The 18332-nt window shown below is 41.5% G+C and overlaps 1 protein-coding gene across 2 annotated transcripts in view; it reads right to left on the bottom strand.

The window, feature by feature from the left end:
• The window catches only part of znf469 (zinc finger protein 469), a 185229-nt gene that overhangs the window by 34645 nt on the left and 132252 nt on the right, over positions 1-18332 (bottom strand). For both annotated transcript variants that reach the window (XM_079345953.1, XM_079345954.1), the window contains one exon: positions 6011-6233. The gene's annotated coding sequence lies outside the window, so the exon portion shown is untranslated. The remainder of the gene's footprint in view (positions 1-6010; positions 6234-18332) is intronic.

Raw genomic sequence — 18332 nt, 5'->3', positions numbered from 1 at the left:
TCCACTGTGATGACAGTTCAAATATGAAGACACAATAAGCTCAGTCATCAAGGAAAATATTCACTAGTGTAGTAGTGAGCTACTCCCTACACTTCTATAGCTGAAAAAGACAGATCTTTTTAGTATTACGTTGGTGTTACAAACGATATACATACTCCATGTTCACATAACCCGAGGAATAGACACAAATATTCCTTATCCCATTCTTCAATGGCACGAGGTGCCAGGTCTACTCACTGGCAGAGCTAATTAGAGAGGCTTGGAAGTTTGGACAGCATGTGACTCCTCTGACCCATAAAAAATCCAACATGTTTGTTGGTTCAAATGAGGACATCATCGTTTATTCCATCCAACTTTGGTTTTAAGTTTCTTTCAGTCGTACTGTAAACACGCTTCAAATAAACCCCAGCATTGTTTTTGCATACAGTGGCAGTTTTTTCAGGAGAAAACTGTGGGGAACTTCAGAATATCCAGGAGGAGACTTACATTCCAACTTTCTGGCTATTGTAAAATGTGGTGCCTCTTCTTTGAACCATTTCAAAATGACATGTCTGTCAACGCTTTAAAATGAATGTGGTCATTTGTCCATGACACAGATTGCTGTGCCACGGCTGACAGTCATCAGGAGTCCTAGGCACAAGCTTTGAAGTGAGACCACAGTGCTCTCCTTTCCACCCAGTCCTCATGGCTTTCCCTTTAAATAGAGCATGACCTCAGACTCCACGCAGGTCTACCGGCTCAAGCTCAAAACAAATGTATCCAAACAATGCCACATCTGGAGCGAAACGCAGGAGTGAGTAGGGGAAGAGCAGGAATGTAGGGGTTGCAAAAGGGAAAGCGGTCCTTAAGCTGTTTAGCTCTAGGACCCCAGCCAAAATGTCTGGGGATGTGCCTGAGCTATAAATGATTGGTGATTCCCCCTGTTTCCTTCCCCGAAAAAGACCTTATGTCATTACAGCAGACCCCAACATTTTAACAGAATTAAATGGGTAAACGCTTCTGCCTTTCCTAATTTAATACCTGTGCATCACAATATTACACTCCTGCAGACAATCACCAACAATGATTGTGTAAGTTTAAACAGAATAACCTGCAAATAAAGAATAAGTGCAAAAAAAAAACAAAAAAAAAGTCTGAAAAGAAGTTCAGAGAGAAGAGATATTCCTTGTTTGATTTGGCTCATACTTTTAACTTGTCTGTGCAGATGCAGGAGGAGGTCTTTACAAAGTCCTCCTGGGCAGCCTGTTCTTGTTGTCACTGTCAGAAGCAATCAGAGCTGCTGGGTCTGCATTCACACAGCAGACGAGCAGGCAAATACTCGAGCCAATTTTCTGCCTGTTAGATAGAGTGGCTAATAAACACATGACGGCTGATCACAGTTATTTGTCAGTGGACACGTAGTAAACCGCCTACAATCTGACAGAGATACTTGGACTCATGGTCAAAAATGTGTAAAATGAATGCAACAATACAAAAACATATAAATGTACATGAACAATGCACACACAGACATCAATCTGTGAGTGAATTTGTGTGGGAGCTCAGGGAGCTCTTAAAGGTGAAGGTGTGACCTGACAAATGCAGACGTATGGCAGGATGGAAAGTATGCTGATGTGTCCTGTTTGAAGAGAAGAACACAGATAAGGAGGAACATGAGGAGAGGAAGGAGTCGGGGAAAGAGCAGAAGTGATGAATCCTGATGGAATCTTCTCTCCTGTGAGTTATTCGTTTCATACTGTGCTCAGTCTGCTCAGCTTTAGAAGCCTTTTTGCTTTGACCGGCCTCTTGGTGTTGGCTAACTGGATGATGAGAAAGAGTGCCACAAACTGAAGAGGGCACCACAGAGAGATGGAGGATAAAGTAAAGGATAAGCCGTCTTACTTTAAAAGCCTTTAAAAGTAAGATGCATTCGTCCAAACTGAAAGCAAAGAGGTGCTTAGGTATCTGCCTGGCTGGGTTTCGGCGAGCTTATCTGAGAAAGAGATGAAGACAGAAGTCAGGAGCTCAAGCAGTTCAACCCAGAAAAACTCCCTATGTTACATCATGCCTTTGGGGCAGAATTGTTAAAAAGAAAGTTTTACGTTTATTACAACGTACTACTAGAAACTACTAGTTTATATACTCCTTTAGCAAGACATCTTTTAGAGTTGAGTCAGAAAAGCATGCACCTATACTGTAATACCCAAACATTAAACACAAAAAACGCATCTATTATCTGTGTTTTCAAACTGCATAAAAAACCTTTGCTACGCATGGCAGTGTACCACCGGAAGTATGTTACAGAGAGGAACACTCCAGAAAGCCAAATCCCAATATGTCTGACCATGAAATGTTTTATGCAAGACAGACAAATGAAGAGATGATTTGAAATATAAACCTGTATCTTATCGTAACTTAAAGTACAGTTAAAAAATGAATGTTTTACCACCAACTCTATTCTCAAGGTTTAAGTGACAAAGAATAATTTAGGGGAGCTTGATTCATCGAAGCCATGCTTTTCAGGTAACCTTCAGTAAGAAGAGTATCCCTTTTTAAATTTTCCTCTGGTGATGCTGTTTTTACATTAAAGTAAATTCCTTTTCTTATTTACAGGTTTTAAAGACAGGCGCGCCCTCCCCAGGGGACACATCACGTATCTTTTTGTAGTGACACATGATGAATGAACGCAGATGTTTGTGTTTCCCAGAGGAAAATAAACAGTAGTGTTATATCAGCTGTTACTAACATTTTGAGTGTAACACTATGGTTTCGCTGTTTTACTTCAGTTTACTTAGTTCCTTAGAAATCTCAAAAGCCAATCTGTCAGTTGGCTAAAGATGCAGCCTCTCTGGTAAATGAACACGACTAAATTTTACACCACATCAATTACTTTGCCGTTCTTGCTAATATTGCACATTTAAAATTATTATTAGCAATGTAGCCATACAACTATATTAGTTGTTGTTGCTGCTGCTCTGTTTGTTTTTCTATATTCATGTTGTACTCTGTGCATCTTCTGCTTTACCCCTTTACAAGCCCAACACAGTCTCAGCAACGGCTGTTCAACATGAGTCTAGTTCTGCACAAAGTTTCTGTCCATTAAAAGGAAGTTTTGTGTAGTTTCTTTCAATTAGTGCTGATAAGTAAATACATCAATGTTGATTGATTGAATCATTTGTGTCTAGCTCACTCTGACCTTAAATGGTGATTGCTCCCAACTTTTGAGCATTAAATATGACATTTGACATCCAAGATAAGCTGTTCCTTATGGTTGCTGGAGAACTGCCATACAGCAAATCACTAAACTAATAAGATGCATTTACTCATCAATCATCTACGCACAACCAGTTTGTTCCACACCCTGACACAGGTAAAGAGGAGCACAAAACTACTGACATGAGCATTTTAAGGAGGAGCTCACTGTTCAGCTTTCACGACTGAAGCCTCATGAAAGTCAGCTCAGGCCTGTCAGGAGTAACGCAGGAAGGTTAGCGGACATGACCATGTCACTCAATGTGGGGAATACTGAATGAAAAGCTTGCCTGGCATGATGTCACCTCAGTGTACCTGCTGAGCAGATAATAAACCATGTTATAGGCATTATCATTCCTTTTAGACACTGAATGAGACTCCATTTTTAGCATGGATACTCAAAGGATCTGAAGGGGGGCTTATGACTAATGGTTTTAAGTAGGTTAAGATAAAAATGCAAATGTGTATTAATCATAAAAAGAAAAGTTTCTCTCCCTGGGGGAGCTGAATCAGACTTCCCGAGGTCTTTCCATCCACACACTCTTTCCGGTTACAGTGAAGTCATCCCGCCTGCGTTTTTATCCCTGTGGGTTTTTTTCTTAGAAGACTTCCTTTAACTAAGACCTACTGTTACAAGGGTTGATGTCTTCAACACTTCTTTGAACAGTAATCATACATGAGCATCTTGGAGTTTCAGAAAGTCTAGAGCAACGTTAACGGGTGTTGTGCACAGCAGGAGGTGGTGGTGGGGTCAGGGGTCACAGTGCTCTGACAAACAAATGAGCCACCCAGTGAGGAAGTCAACAAGAATCCCCCCCCCCCCCCCCCCCCCAAACCTTCCTGCAGTATTGTGAGACCCGTGGCAACAGCAGTGGCTGGCAAACATGTGTGTGACAAATGTGCCATCTGAACCAATGAAACCGGGTCTCAATCATCACCATGTGGGGGTTGCAACACAAACATGTCACATAAACACACAGACGGGTATGGGAGAAATGGAGAAGGGGGAGGCAACGGAGACAGCAGACACAATAAAAGATGATGAGACATTTATTGATAGGATACATCCAGTCATGTTTCTATGGGAACAAACTTCCCCACAGTCTCTTTGGTGGTCTGTTTACAGTACAGACACACTCACAGCTGAGCAGACTGCTTCAGCAAGGTTAAATGTTATGATGACTCCCTGTTGGGAGAATCATGGGAGAGTTGCTGCTGTTACCCGGACCTCAATCATGCAGGGTTAACTGTGGTTTCTATTGGTGCCCTTTGGAGCTTAATAACCAGCAAACAGTCTCATGATGGCCTCTTCTGCCTCTCTGTCCCTGTTAAAAAAAAACCCCCCAACTCTTTTATAAACCCACTGTCATGACTGACAGACCAGCTGAAGCCAAACGAGAATACCACACATGACACTACCCATTTTGTAGTCCTTTCTTTTCTCTTTACATACACACTTTAAGAGTGTAAGGTCACCAGTGTTTTCAACCCTTGAGTTTCATTTTCCACACTTTCATTTCTTGACAATATTTCCCTCAGTCTTCTGTCTGTCCTCTATCTCATTCCTCCTCTTGTATTTTCCTCTCTCTCCTTCTCTCTCCCCCTCGCCAGCTCTGGAAAGTACATTCGCACAGTTCAACAGTGACACAAGGACCGTCTCCTCCATGGCAGACCGTAGCTTATGTTTTTTCAATTAAGTCCGGCTCCTGTACACTATTCATTTGGGAAACCATATTTCTCATGGCCCAAGCAGAAAACTAATGGAAAGTCACTTATGCTTTTTTTCCGGGAGAGGTATTGGAAAGACCGGTTCCCCAGAAGAAGAAGTCTTACTAGTGTAGATGGAGATTAAAACCATAAAGGACGACTGACTGTGAGAATACAGGAGGTGTTGATGGGAGATGAAGGCCTCACTGAGGGGTACGAGGGAGCAAAAAATCATAGGGCAAATGAAAGCAGGAAGGAGGTGAGTGAAGGAATACAGATGGATGGATTTCCAAGGGAATGTGGATGAAAGTGAGCGGGTAGCAGGCCGGATCTGAATTGCCCAGCGGGGAGGAGGACAGATCCACTGAAATCACTTCAAAGCCTGGTGTCACTGGGCTGCAGATGAGCACAGACTGTCTCCTGTTAGTTTTTTTTATTTACAGAGTTGAGCCCCAAATGCCTGCTGCATCCATCTGCCTTAAACAGCAATCAACTGAGCAAATAAACATCTCCACACGTGGCCAAACGCACACACTCAGATGCAGTAAGTCTGCCCTGTGCAGCTTTAAACAGCTCATTTAAGTCTCACTCCATAGCTGTATTACAAAAGCAAAAACCAGACCTGCAATAAAAGTCAAAAGGGTCACATTAAAAAACAGAGGGACCTCTAAAGTATATCTCTATCCATGGAACTGGTTCTAAAGTTTCCATCCCACAACTGATGTCCCATCTTCGTCCTTTAGCCTTCGTCTGACCCTCTTCCTTGTCTGGCCTGTCGGACCATTTGTCACCATTAACATTGACCTTTAACTGTGTGCTGACTCAGTTTGCATCGCATTTAAAGTGGCAGGAAATGTGCTTAAAAACACACACATAAACACAAGTATATTCATGTGCATGCTCACACATGCACATATGCACACCTACCTATCATTGCACGTATTTAAAGTGGGAGGGACTTAAACTGGAGGCCCTCCCACAACTCCCTCCACCATCTACCCCCCCTCCCACCACAACAATTAACACAGACAGTAAAGTAGAGCAGTGAGAGTGTGACAGTGTGACGTCTTACCTCAGGAGTAATGCTGTGGAGTCGATAGAAAGGAAAGCCTCATGACTGTAGCGTTCTTTTTCTTTTTTCCTCCCTCTTTGTATCTGTCAACTGTGTGAGTCGGGCTCTAAGACACACAGACACAGGCAGCACAGCTCAGCTCAGCTCAGCTCGACACACTTTACAGGCTGAGAAAGCAGCAGAGCCTCACAGACCCCAGGCCCGTCCGCTCACACTCTGCCTTCTGAGGATGAAAAGAGAAGACTTCATTACCAGCTGTAGACCACGCCTCCACCCCTCCAGTCTCCCTCCGCCCTCCCCTCCCCTCCCTCCCTCCCCGCCTCCACTCCCACTTCACTACCTCCCTGCTTCACTTCCACACACCCAGCCAGTAGCATGAGCCCGTCCCGGCCAAAATAGGGGGAGCAGACTGCCAAAGAAAACCTCCCATCCAAGCGCCTGCCAACGGTGTGCGAGAGAGAGCGAGAGCGAGAGAGAGAGAGAGAGAGAGAGAGAGAGAGAGAGAGAGAGAGAGAGAGAGAGAGAGATGAGGAAGGAGCAGTCTATAGTATGAGCATATGGATTTACTTTTACAAACTGTCATTTGTTTCACCTGAATGTAACAAGGAAAAATAGAGAGCATGCATGTGTGTCTCTAAGTATGTGGTTGGTGGGGGGTTAAATGAGTATGAAACAAAACAAAGAAGAGAAGCAGCAGCATGAGAACTAAATTTGGACCAAGTGAAGAGTGTGAGGTAGCGGGGAGGGGGGGGGGGGGGGGATGAAGCCAGGAAGGCAATCGGAAAAAAAAACACAGACATGCTCCTGGAGAGACATAGAGCAAGGCACGGGTGATCAATTTGACAGTTTTAGAGAAAAACAAAAGAGTCATATTCAATAGGTTTTTCTTCAAACATGCCATAAAGATGTTAGGTAGAAAAGATTACATCAAAAGCTGAAAAAGAAGAGGATGTGTGTTGGGTTATGGGGATGGGGGTAATGTTTTCTGTTTGAGTGCCTAAAATGCGTTTCTAAGTCTCAACAACTCTTCAATGACAGCATCTAAAATCATGATGACACTTTTTATCCATGCTCAGACTATGTTTCCCGCTCTGGTCATCCTCTCTGCCTTTTCTTCTTCTGCCAAAGTGAACTCTCTCCCCTATTAGACGGGGAAAATAGGCCTAAAAGCACTAGCTGTTTACTGTCTGTAATTATGAGGGGCTGGGTACACTCAACTCAAGCAAGCAAGCTCTGCGCCCTTTCCCCACTGCCACCACACATACACAAACCTAACTACTGAGTCTGACAATTAAAAACTGGGCCAAAGTCAGAAGACAAGAGACAGAGAGAGGTGCAAAGTAAAACAAAAGAAGAGTAAATAAAAAGAAGTTGGAGATGATGTTGTGATTAACAAAAATGTGTTGGCAAAGCCAATTCACTTAATTCAAGAAAAAACACCGCAGAATATTTTCTAAACAACGGTTAAATTAAGGACAGTTCTTTGACTTAAACAGCAAAAAGAGAGGGTCAAAGCAGTTTGAGCCCTGAGCCTGTTGAAAACTATAGGAAGAGATTCCACAAAAGCCCTTTTCTACATCCACCAGGACCGTTATTCAGGAATACTGCCATGTTGAAGATACTGTTGCAGGAAAGAGCTCTAACGAAAAAATAGCCTTGATTCCATCAGAACCTTCGTCATTCTCAACAGGAAGTTGCAAAAGAAGATCACAAGAAGCAAACACTGTATCTTTATACTTGGAAAAAAAAAATCACAGAAAATAAGAAAAGCAGCAAAAAGTGCTTGTGGTTTAGTAAAAAAGGCAGCAAGTATTTTGGCAGCATGTGATGAGGTAAGCAGGGCTTATAGTGATCTCTTGAATTCTCCCACACTATAACATTAACACCTACCCTCTCTGTGGCAAAATAGTGTCAAATTTAAACAGGTCCACAAAACAGTACTTAAAGTTATGGGCTGCCTTCATTGCAGGTTGTGAAAGTGCAGACCTGGGGTTGGGTTTTCAGACTGCAGGCCTTGTCAAGACATGACAGTGAAAAAGGGGAGACAAACTTAATTTATTTGCACTTTGCTGCAAAGAAACTAATCCTCCAAAACCAGAAACGCAGGCAAGTCCTCTCTGCTGGTTCATGTCTTTAATCCCGGGTTTTACTGACAAAGAAAAGAGTAATCCAGCATCTGAAAGCTGTTGTTTGTTTACTGTGTGTTATGTCATCAAGTATTGTCATTATGTTAACAATAGTAAGTAGATCAAAATGGCTCCAAGTTGCCATAAAATAGGGGAAATTAAAACATCAATGATAGGCTTTTTAGTCACACTTCACAGCTAAGAAGATGTGATTGAAGTTCAGCAATTTAAACTGGGATTTAGGAGTGCCTTTAAAATGACAACAATTCTCCGTCCAGCCACTAGGGACTTAGTTGAGCTGTGATGTACTTGCAGTAAATTTACAGAGAGGGATATGCCAAAGTTTGGGCTTCAAGCTTTTCCTTCGTTTTGCTCCTTGTCTCAGTTTTGGATGAACTTTTGTGCCTCCTTGATTCAATCCCCAGGTTATTGTATCATTTTTATTTTTAGGTTAGTTCTTTTTTTCCAAGAGAAAGCCCTCCCACAGTTATTTCAAGCATGTATTTTCTTCAAGTGGAAAACATACAGTGTCAAACAGCTTAACACATGCTAAATGTGTAGTGACACTACCTAATGCAATCTGCTTGGAGCATAAAACTGTCTGAACACTAACAACAGATTTCAATAGAAGGTTTCCAGACATAAAAAGGGGTTATATAATGTAAAAAAACCCCCAAAACTAAATGTCTACTTGATTTTGAATTAAAGCACCAATATGACCCTCTTGTTAACAGTAGAACACTGCACGTCAAGTTAAGAGTTAAATATCTGAACACATGAACAGCTTTTTATACAGAGCAGTTCAGGAGGAAGAAGAAACTTTAAGTTACACAAAAACTAAAACAGGCTGCGTCTGTGATTGGATTTCACAAACCACAGGAAAAGGTCTGTCTGTGAGGCTGCACACACATTTGGCAAAACCACTACTGCAGGATGCACCAAAGGACAGAACTGTATTGTATATAGAAAGTCTTAGTGTCAATACCTCAAAGAAAAGTTTTTGGTAAGATCACATGTGCAAGACAACAGAAGTGCTTAAATGGAACAAGAACATACAGGATTTCAGTTTATGTACAGGATCCAGTCAGAGATGTTTTCAAATTGAAATTTCACTCTTAACGACCTAAAGTGGAGGCAGATGGAAAGAAAGGGGACGCTCTGTGTTTTTAACACAGAAAACCTTTGTGAGATTTATCAAAGTGAGGAAGCCCGAGATCAACTCTTTGACGTATCAAGGATGAATATGGACATTGTTTGAATGCAGCCCAGGGGCCTGTGCATATCAGGACACCAATGGCATGTTTTATACTAGTCTAAACAAGTACTAGTAGTTCATGCTAAGGCTAAAATAACAGTTTTAAACTTTAGCCCCAAAACACATATGCTCATTCTGCAAAATGTATAAGGACTCTCAATTTGTCTCACTCCCAGTGATGGAAGAAGTCATATGAAACACCGATTGTGAACACATAAAGCATTTTAATGACATTAGAGTCAGGGGAGCTTCCCTCGAAAATATACACCTGGGCTGAAAGTTAATTAAACGTGCAGGAAGACATTTGTGATTAAATATAATCCCATAAACCTGAATGTAGCAACAAGGGGGATATTGATATCAATCTTCCACAAATCTTTGATGAAGCATGTCTCTAAATGTTGGCTTAGATTTAGGGTAAAAGAAGATAAAGCCTGGCTGTGTGCCATAGTAGCATGTAAACACTGAAGGGAACAACTTTGTTAAAATGCTGCTACTTGACAACCACTTGAAGATTGTCATCATATATAGCTAAAGAGCACATCAAGCCTCAGATCTGTCTTTTATACAGTAATTGCTACAGCTTGACATGCATGTAGCTTCATGGTACTAGAGCCTATAAAATACAATACAATTTTCCCTTCCAACTTGTGTAATGATATGCTGTAAAAATGAGGGCTCATGGTGGTAAAGCCATTCAGGGCCATGTTGCTGCCCAAATGCACTCTTCTTCCTGCACCTCTCAGATAAGGCAGCTGGGGTAAAAATGAAATATACTCTACGACACAAGAGCACAGAGAGTAGAGTACAGAGAGTTTAATATTTTAGACAAACAAAGACCAGTTGTATGAATGAATGTGTGTTTGTGCACTCAGACAAGAAGGTGCCCCACAAAAATGAGACAGTAGGTTTCAGGTCAGACACTGGTGATGGTGGCTAACCGAAAGGTCTCACATCCATTCCTCTGTCTATGCGGCCTCTGGACTCTGGTGCTGCCGGGCTGAGTGTCCAATCTGAGCACTGGGAATTTCACACCTACAATGGCCATGACCAGTAGAGCACAGCCCATCACACCCTGGTGTGCCATTTCTGACCCAGAGAGCCCATCTACCAGAAACACATGCTCTCCCCCAGGGCAAACACAGGGCAACCTAGCCAGTGTAGACTTAGCGGCTGGGCGATGTGTACTCGCCCCGCCATGTGGACCAGGAGTGATGATGTTCCCAGGGAAACAGGGCATGGTGTAGGGGGTTTGGTGGGAAAGAGGTGAGGTTTGGACCCAGGGGGTTAGAGGTGAAAGAGGAAGAGTCGAAGAAAGGTGATTAGCATTAGTTCTTCCTTATCTCAGATGAGCATGATAAGGCTAAATGTTTAGCTAGAAAGGTAGTTTAGCTCCCCTAATTCTGTGTGAAAAACAATGAGCAGTGAGAATATGTTCATAAGTATTGTTTTTTACAATATTTAAAATAGGCAACATAGATAAAATAAATATTTCAATTAAGAAAACAAAAGTATTGTTGAGGTACAATTAGCATTTGTGTTTATCCACAAATTCTACATAATCAGTTCCCTCTGTTTCACTCTGTCTGGTGACGCAGGCCCTGCCTCTCTTGGTCCATTACTAAAGCGTGAGGTTCCGTTTCTGGAGCGTGAGCGAAAGCTATGAGCAGCTGTTCACACGGGTTCACAAGCTCGCATAAGTACTACAAGATCAGACGGGAGTAAAGGGAAAAAACGTGCAAACAACATGTTGCTTTGTCTTTCTAAGGATGATTTGACGTTTATTGGTGCCTGTGTTCATGTAATGTTGTGAAAGTGATGGAATATACCACCAAGTATTTGTATATTGTATTTTATTTTGAAATTGAAGGTTTATCTGTAATTTTCCTTGTCTGACTTCCTGTCTGGCTCAATCTATTCTATTCAGCTTGAAACATGCTTGCAATGGGCTCTGTCAAAAATAGACTTGGTGTGTCTTTGAAACAGAGCAGAAGGGTGCTGCTGGCACACTCCAGAGACAGACTGTGGTTATGTGTAAGGTTGCATCAACTTAACTTTCTCTTTCATGATACTGACGCCTAATACCGAAGCTTGGGTTGTTCAGCGAACTACATTACAATGCTCTTCTTGTGTCTCACTGTTTGGTTTGGCAGTGGATTGAGGCTAGATTAGGCAGAATTTTATAATGGTATGAGTTATTATATAATGTATTAAATGTGCATCTGTCATAACCTCACTAATACCCAGTCTGCTTAAACATGTCAGTACATGCCCAGATAGGTGTAGTCATGTTAGGGATAATGCTGGCAAAAAACAGCAAACATTGACTCAAAGAAGGGCTGTCCATTGGGGGAAAAGCTTTTTGGGACTTGGATGCTCAGGAATCTCTTGGAGGCCATAACCTCTTTAACCCTAGGTGTATGTGTTGTAGAAATATATACTTGACCTCAAATGTGCACTGAGTGCCTCCAAGTCTGTGATTGGAGCTGTACTCTAGTCATGTACTCTTGCATGAAAGATAGACATAACTCCCCATCCAGTACTCTGATTGAGCTATCTGCATTACCTTAAATTGGGCTAACTAAACAAGTGTTAATACAAAGAATGCAGCTTTGTTCAAATTTACAAAAAAGACATGACAACATTTTAGCAAATGTATATTCACTTGCAAATTGGTTTTCCTATTAAATGTACCACAATAATGACAAAGGTTAAAGCAGTTTTTTTTCTACACAGTTGCAAATAAAGTTTGAACATGAACTGAATTCTCTTTTTATTTTTTCATTTTGTGAAATGTTTCTACATTAACTCAACATAAAGGAGGGCATCATATAGAATTTCTTTCTATGGCAAGTTTAAAACTACCTATTTACTAATCATGTTCACAAAGAGAAAACAATATAATCACTATGCTGCGCCTTAGTAGACTGGTGTCTCAGGCTGTACTGCAGCTAATTGAAGGGTTACTGACTCAAAATGTAATTTATGTCTGGATCACTGTGATAAAGTGATAGAGTTAAATGCTAAAACACATATCAATGTTTCCTCTTTGGGAACCATCTTCCGGTGTCTTTACTTTGCCTGATTAAAGCGTCTGGGTTTAAATAGTGCAGGCTGGATACAGAGCTGCCGTTGAAGTGTAGACGAGCTACAGCAAACCAAACACAGAGCCCTCATCTGCACAGACAGGCCTTTCAATCCTTCGCCACACTTTTGTCCCATCAATACTTCACTCTTCATGAAGACCAAAGCCACCAACTCAAACCTTCCCTCTTCCCCCATCCAAACACACAGAGAGGTGAATGGTGTCCACTGTACCGTGCACTATCCCCACGCTGTGGGGTAAGACGCAGTTTGACAGGCCTGTATTTATGGCTGGCCTGAGTCGTGCTGGAATGAATCATGAAAAGGACCAAAATCATCGCACTGGATTTTCATTTATATTGAGAGTTGGTCAGCTGTGTGGGTCTGTGTGTGTGGTCGATGTGGAGAGAATGGGGCTTATGTGATAGTGTGAGTGGATGTGTGGGAGTTAAGCCCTTTAATGAGCTACAAAGCGTGTGTGTTTATCATCTGTCTGTGTCTTGTGTGGATACAAAACACTACCCATCACACAGCCTGCCTTTTTTGCACATATACAACCTAGACTAATCAATTCTCGTATTTAAATAGGAGTTTACGAAAGTCTTTCTTGAACCCACATGGCAATTTCATGAAAAATGCACAGCCAAATATAAGAAGTGGAACTAGCCACACAGTTTAATTAAGATTGTATTAATCATGTTTTGTTCCTTTAAACAGGAGGGGGGGCATGTATATATGAGCAAAACATGTATAAATCTATTAACCTTACTTTTTTCTGCAAACCCCCTTAAAGTGTTTGTGAAGGCAGGGTGGGCGAAGTGATTCACTGATTTAGACTCTTAACACCTCAGTTGTCAGTATTTATTTTCTACTGATTCTGTTGCATTGTGGAAACATCCTCATACACGTCATGATATAAATAGAAAAAAACATGCATCATTATAACAGGCTCCTCCTTCCCCTCCTTCACGATCTGACCAGCCTCCCCCTCTCCTAAACAAAACTGACCGACTCAATTTGTGAGAGCACATCTGACACTGACAAATCTTCTACTGAGCTGTTCTGGAGTAATAGAAGCACTTTTCACTGAAGTGTAACTGTTGCTTTGAAATCATCATGACTTCATTAGTTGACATTTTAAAAGTTTCAGCTTAACTGCAAGAATGACATTTGGCTCAGAAAGACTGAGGGCTCAATCTTTTTCATGTTAGTAAGGGATCTTAATGGCCAGAAGGGACAGGAGGAATCATCACAGTGTGCAATAACTATTTAAAGTCTTTCATATATTCAATCAATTTTTTGCGTGTTATTTTAAGAACAACCTTGAAAAATGTGAGCCCCTTCCTTTAATTACAAGCACTGTAGGCTTTATGCAATGTTAAGCTCTCAGAAGCCATATCTGAAGGAAAAGAAGGTCACAGAATTTAAGTAAATCCTTGTGACTCATCTAATTTGAGACCAGAGTTAAATGTGTTTCAGTAAAGCGTCCCTTATAAATAGTCGCAATGACGCTGCTTGTATTCCCCTTATGTGTCAGTGGTTGGTTTACCTCAACCCTAAATGAGAGCAGAAATCCCAAGAGTTTCCCTGTAAATGTCATATACTGACTTTTACAAGTAACAATACATAAAAAATGCTTTTCTTAAAGAAATACATATATGAACAAAATATATTTTAATGCAGGCGTCCAGTAACTCAAGTATCTCAATAATTTATTTCAAACTGCTACATCCAACTTTGAAAGACTTCTGACATTTCTTAAATGCTTATTGTCACTCAGTGTCTCCGAAGACACCCATGCACACGCGCTGCATGCATCACCCAATGGATCAGTCAAAGTGCACTGTCTCTGTGGCCGTGTGGTAACAATGGGAGCTGGGGTGAGCTAAGGCAGACCTCTCTGGTTCTCCTCCACATAAACCTTTAATATGAGGCCTCCTCAGCACCAGTCGGCCATCTAAAGGCCCTGTACCCTGTAATTGACCTTAAAAATACTTTCCGTGGAGGTCGGCAGCTATGTCATTGGCCTATGGCCCAAGCAGCGGCCGCATCTCCTCAACCAAGAGGAGCCTGGGAAGGCCTCACAGGGTATACTTAGTGGCCCTGTCCCTTTGAGTGGAGCAGGAGATGCAGATAATGCCAGTCTGTGTATAAACCACTCCCCCGCCCACGAGTGGGCTTCTCACAGGAACATTTCCCTCTCCCATAGGGATGTGTAACCTGAGGTCAAAGGTCAGCTATATGCAAGGCAGGTGAAATGTAAACACAGTGGTCACTAGTCAGAATCCACCTCTTTTCAGAAGATAGGTTGTTCAAATGTTTTATTTTGTAAAACTGGACAGTTTAAAAGGTCCCATATTTTATTCTTTTTGGGGTTCCTATGTCTATTTCATGTCTACTAAAGTATTTTCACTATCACTGATGTTCAAGAAAAGTTTCTGTTTTTATGTACTGCCACTCCATGTAGCCTCTGTCATCTGCCTGTGTATGCTTTAAATCCCCCACATTAGGGTCCCCACTTTGACATGTCTGATCTGATTGGTCGGCCGTTCCGCTCTGTTGTAATTGGACAGCACAGATGTCACATGGGCGTGCAGCATGAGCTTGGTCTTGCTACAACGAGCCAATGGGTTTGGATCAGTGATATTACACTGGCAAATTTCATTGGGGGGGGGGGGCAGGAACCAAGCTGCAGCTACTGTTACAGCTAACATGAGGACGTAGGAGAAGACACATTTTCCGTAAACTTTCAGCGCTCTTTGTAAGCCACACACTTGAATGTGTTCTTGATCAAAGAACACATTGTGTTTAGCTTAGCTTGTCCTGACAACAGGCCAGCTAATCAAAATTGCTGACAAATATTGAGGGTCATCAGTCTTGAGCCTGCTCAGGTAGATCTTAGTCTGTCGCTGTCTGATACCAATTTAAAGAACTTGTAATGAGGAGTAAAAGAAAAAAGCAAAAAGCAGGCTGGAATTTTAAAGTCCTATGTTGGTTTGTTTTTACTCAGCGGTTGTGACCTGATCCTGCTCAAAATAACACTAACAACTGGTCTAGAAACACAGATATCCTATTCTGTTTCAAAGCATATGTAAACTTTATCTGATCATTATGACTATACACAGATCTCATTGCACTTCAAACACTTAACATGCTTCTGTTGGTTAAGGTTTATTTGGTATCTCAGGGATATTTCTCAAGTCTGTCATGCCTCATAAAAGCTGCTGTTAGCATACACTGCATTTGAACCTGAATATTTTGATCATGCTGTCTTAATCTTATCCAAACCTTCCAGTAACAACAAATCAAAACACAGAAACTCTTTATACATGTGGTACAAAACATTGGAGATTACGGGTGTGAGAAACCATCAAAAGAAAACTGTGTTGCAGGTTTTCCTCTCAAAATGCAGAACTTCTCGGCTGTCAAACAAATTGCTGTACTTACTGTTAACTTTAGGCTATGCGTGCACTAAACAGCTGTATAACATTAGGAATATTGATATTAGATCAGACTGCTCAATGAAAAAAACTTGATATAAAGAAACTAGGACTTATGTTTGATTTGAGGAAGTCTAACACATAACTAAGCCTCAAGATAATAAGTAACTATTATTATTATTATTTTTTTTATCTTTTGTTGGTCTCAAAGAGCCACTTCTATGAACTAATTACAGGTGCACAGGGTGGTATGAACACCATTTGTCCTAAGAAGTTTAAAGTGTGGCTGAACTGTTTGCCTGTTCACTTGTTGTCACTCAAATAAGATGCCCGTAACATTCCTGCAGCTGGCTGTTTTGACTCTTGTCAAGGACATCTGTGTGCTAATTTATGATTTCTCTCTGGACAGATCGTTGTCTGGGATAAATCACACCTTTTCTTTCTATCTTGTAAAGTTTTTAAAGGTGAACTTGAGTTGATGGCAGAACTAAAACACATCCCCTCCTCCTCCTAAGCTGACTGCTTCCTTGTGACCAACTGAGTTCATTGAGTCAATAAAATGATGCAACAAGTCATTTTATCTTATTTGCACACAGCATTTGTACAGTCTTTCACATTCTTCATCTTTTCAACAAAAAAACAGAGTGTCCTGTATCTCTGACAGGTTGAATTTTGGGCCATCTAAGTAACAAGCATCAAAGTTGACCCACTGGTCGTTGACGTCATATATCTGGTCTGCATGAGGCTCCTATCTGACTTTCAAACACACTGACATTTTTATATGTCAGCTGTGTTCAGTTCTGAGAGAGAGAGAGAGAGAGAGAGAGAGAGAGAGAGAGAGAGAGAGAGAGAGAGAGAGAGAGAGAGAGAGAGAGAGAGAGAAGAGCAGATGGGCCAGTGTTTACCCAGAGCGTGTGCAATCACACCTTTAAATTCCTGGGAGTAGCAGTTGCAGCCACTTGTGCCTGCCTCTGCTCCTAAACAGCACAAACCACAAGCCTTGGCAAGCTTTAGTCACACCATAAGCCAGCTACACTCAACTAACTTTAGATTTCATGGCCTCCAGCAACGAGCGCTCAGATCACACACAACCAGGTAAAAGCACGACAGTGTCCTTAAATCATCCACAGAATTGTTCAAATACTGGCATAAAAGAAAAGGAAATGCAATATTTTATAATAACAGATCAGCTCTTATTATCTTCACATCTCAGTTTATACAATTTTCTGCTCCTTTGTGTGCAGACACACATAAAAAACAGAGACTTAGACACACATGCACACATACACCACACGCACGGCAGATGCACACACATGCCAGACGCACAAGCAGGCAAGCACACACACTCACACACACAATTTGAGCAGGAAACAGCAAAGACAGAAAGAAAAAGGGTTTCAAAACCTCTGAATTCCCTTCTTCAGATACTGCCCCTGAGTATAAAACCTGAGCCCAAAAATAATAAAGAAACACTTTTGATCGTCTGTAAAGGGGCAGCTACAGCGCTCAAACAGACTGGGGGTTCATGTGTCTGCCGTGGTCACGGTGACAGATCTGCCGACCACTCCTTGCCCATCTGGGCTGCCGGTGGCTCTCGGCCTGCTCTCTGAGGACAGCGAGTTCAGACCAGTAATTTAGTTCAGATGAGGTGAAGCAGTATTTCCAGATTAATACGAGCCATATTCCTTTAGAACTGTCCTTTCTTTCTTCTCCTCCTTCCTGCATCGTTTCAACATCTTATACGTCCAAAAAGACTGGCAGAGGATGAAAGGATGAAAGAAAGTGAAAAAAAAGAGATACAGAGGAGGAGGATGAACACGTTTTATGCAGTGTGAGCCAGACACAGAATAAACAGAAGCACTTTGACATAAGTGAGTCTTCCATTATGAATCATTTGATCATTTCAATAATTAGTTTATTGGTTACAGGTTACAAGTATATGCTTGATCTCCTTCCTATCCTTCATGAGGGATTTGTTTCATTATTTAAACAAAGACCAATTTTCACACTCTTACTCATGCAGTCATCATCATTATGTCAAATAAATTAAATAAACCTCCCCATATTCCTGTGTTGCAATATGTACTCCTAAAAAAGACCTGGAACAGATTCTAACATTTGTGCATTACTTGTTCAAAGATGCTATTTGTCACCTTGAGATTGAGATTGAGTTTCTGGGTTTCACAAGAACTAAATATAAGATGCACTATTTTATATTGAAATGAGGTTGCTCCAGCTGTGATTAGCATGACTTGGAAGCTTTTGGTAGTTGGGATTCAGGAAGCCACAGCTGTCCCTGTTCTGCACCTGCTGCATAAAATTGTGACTGGCTGCATAATCAGCCCAAACTGATGATAAGCAGGGTTATAAATCGTGCAGCATTGAGAGAGAAGCTACACTTCTGATACATGCTCTGA

This window comes from Symphodus melops (assembly GCF_947650265.1).
Source record: "Symphodus melops genome assembly, chromosome: 6".
In the NCBI taxonomy this organism is placed as follows: domain Eukaryota; kingdom Metazoa; phylum Chordata; class Actinopteri; order Labriformes; family Labridae; genus Symphodus; species Symphodus melops.
This window is presented reverse-complemented; position numbering and strand designations above follow the sequence as displayed.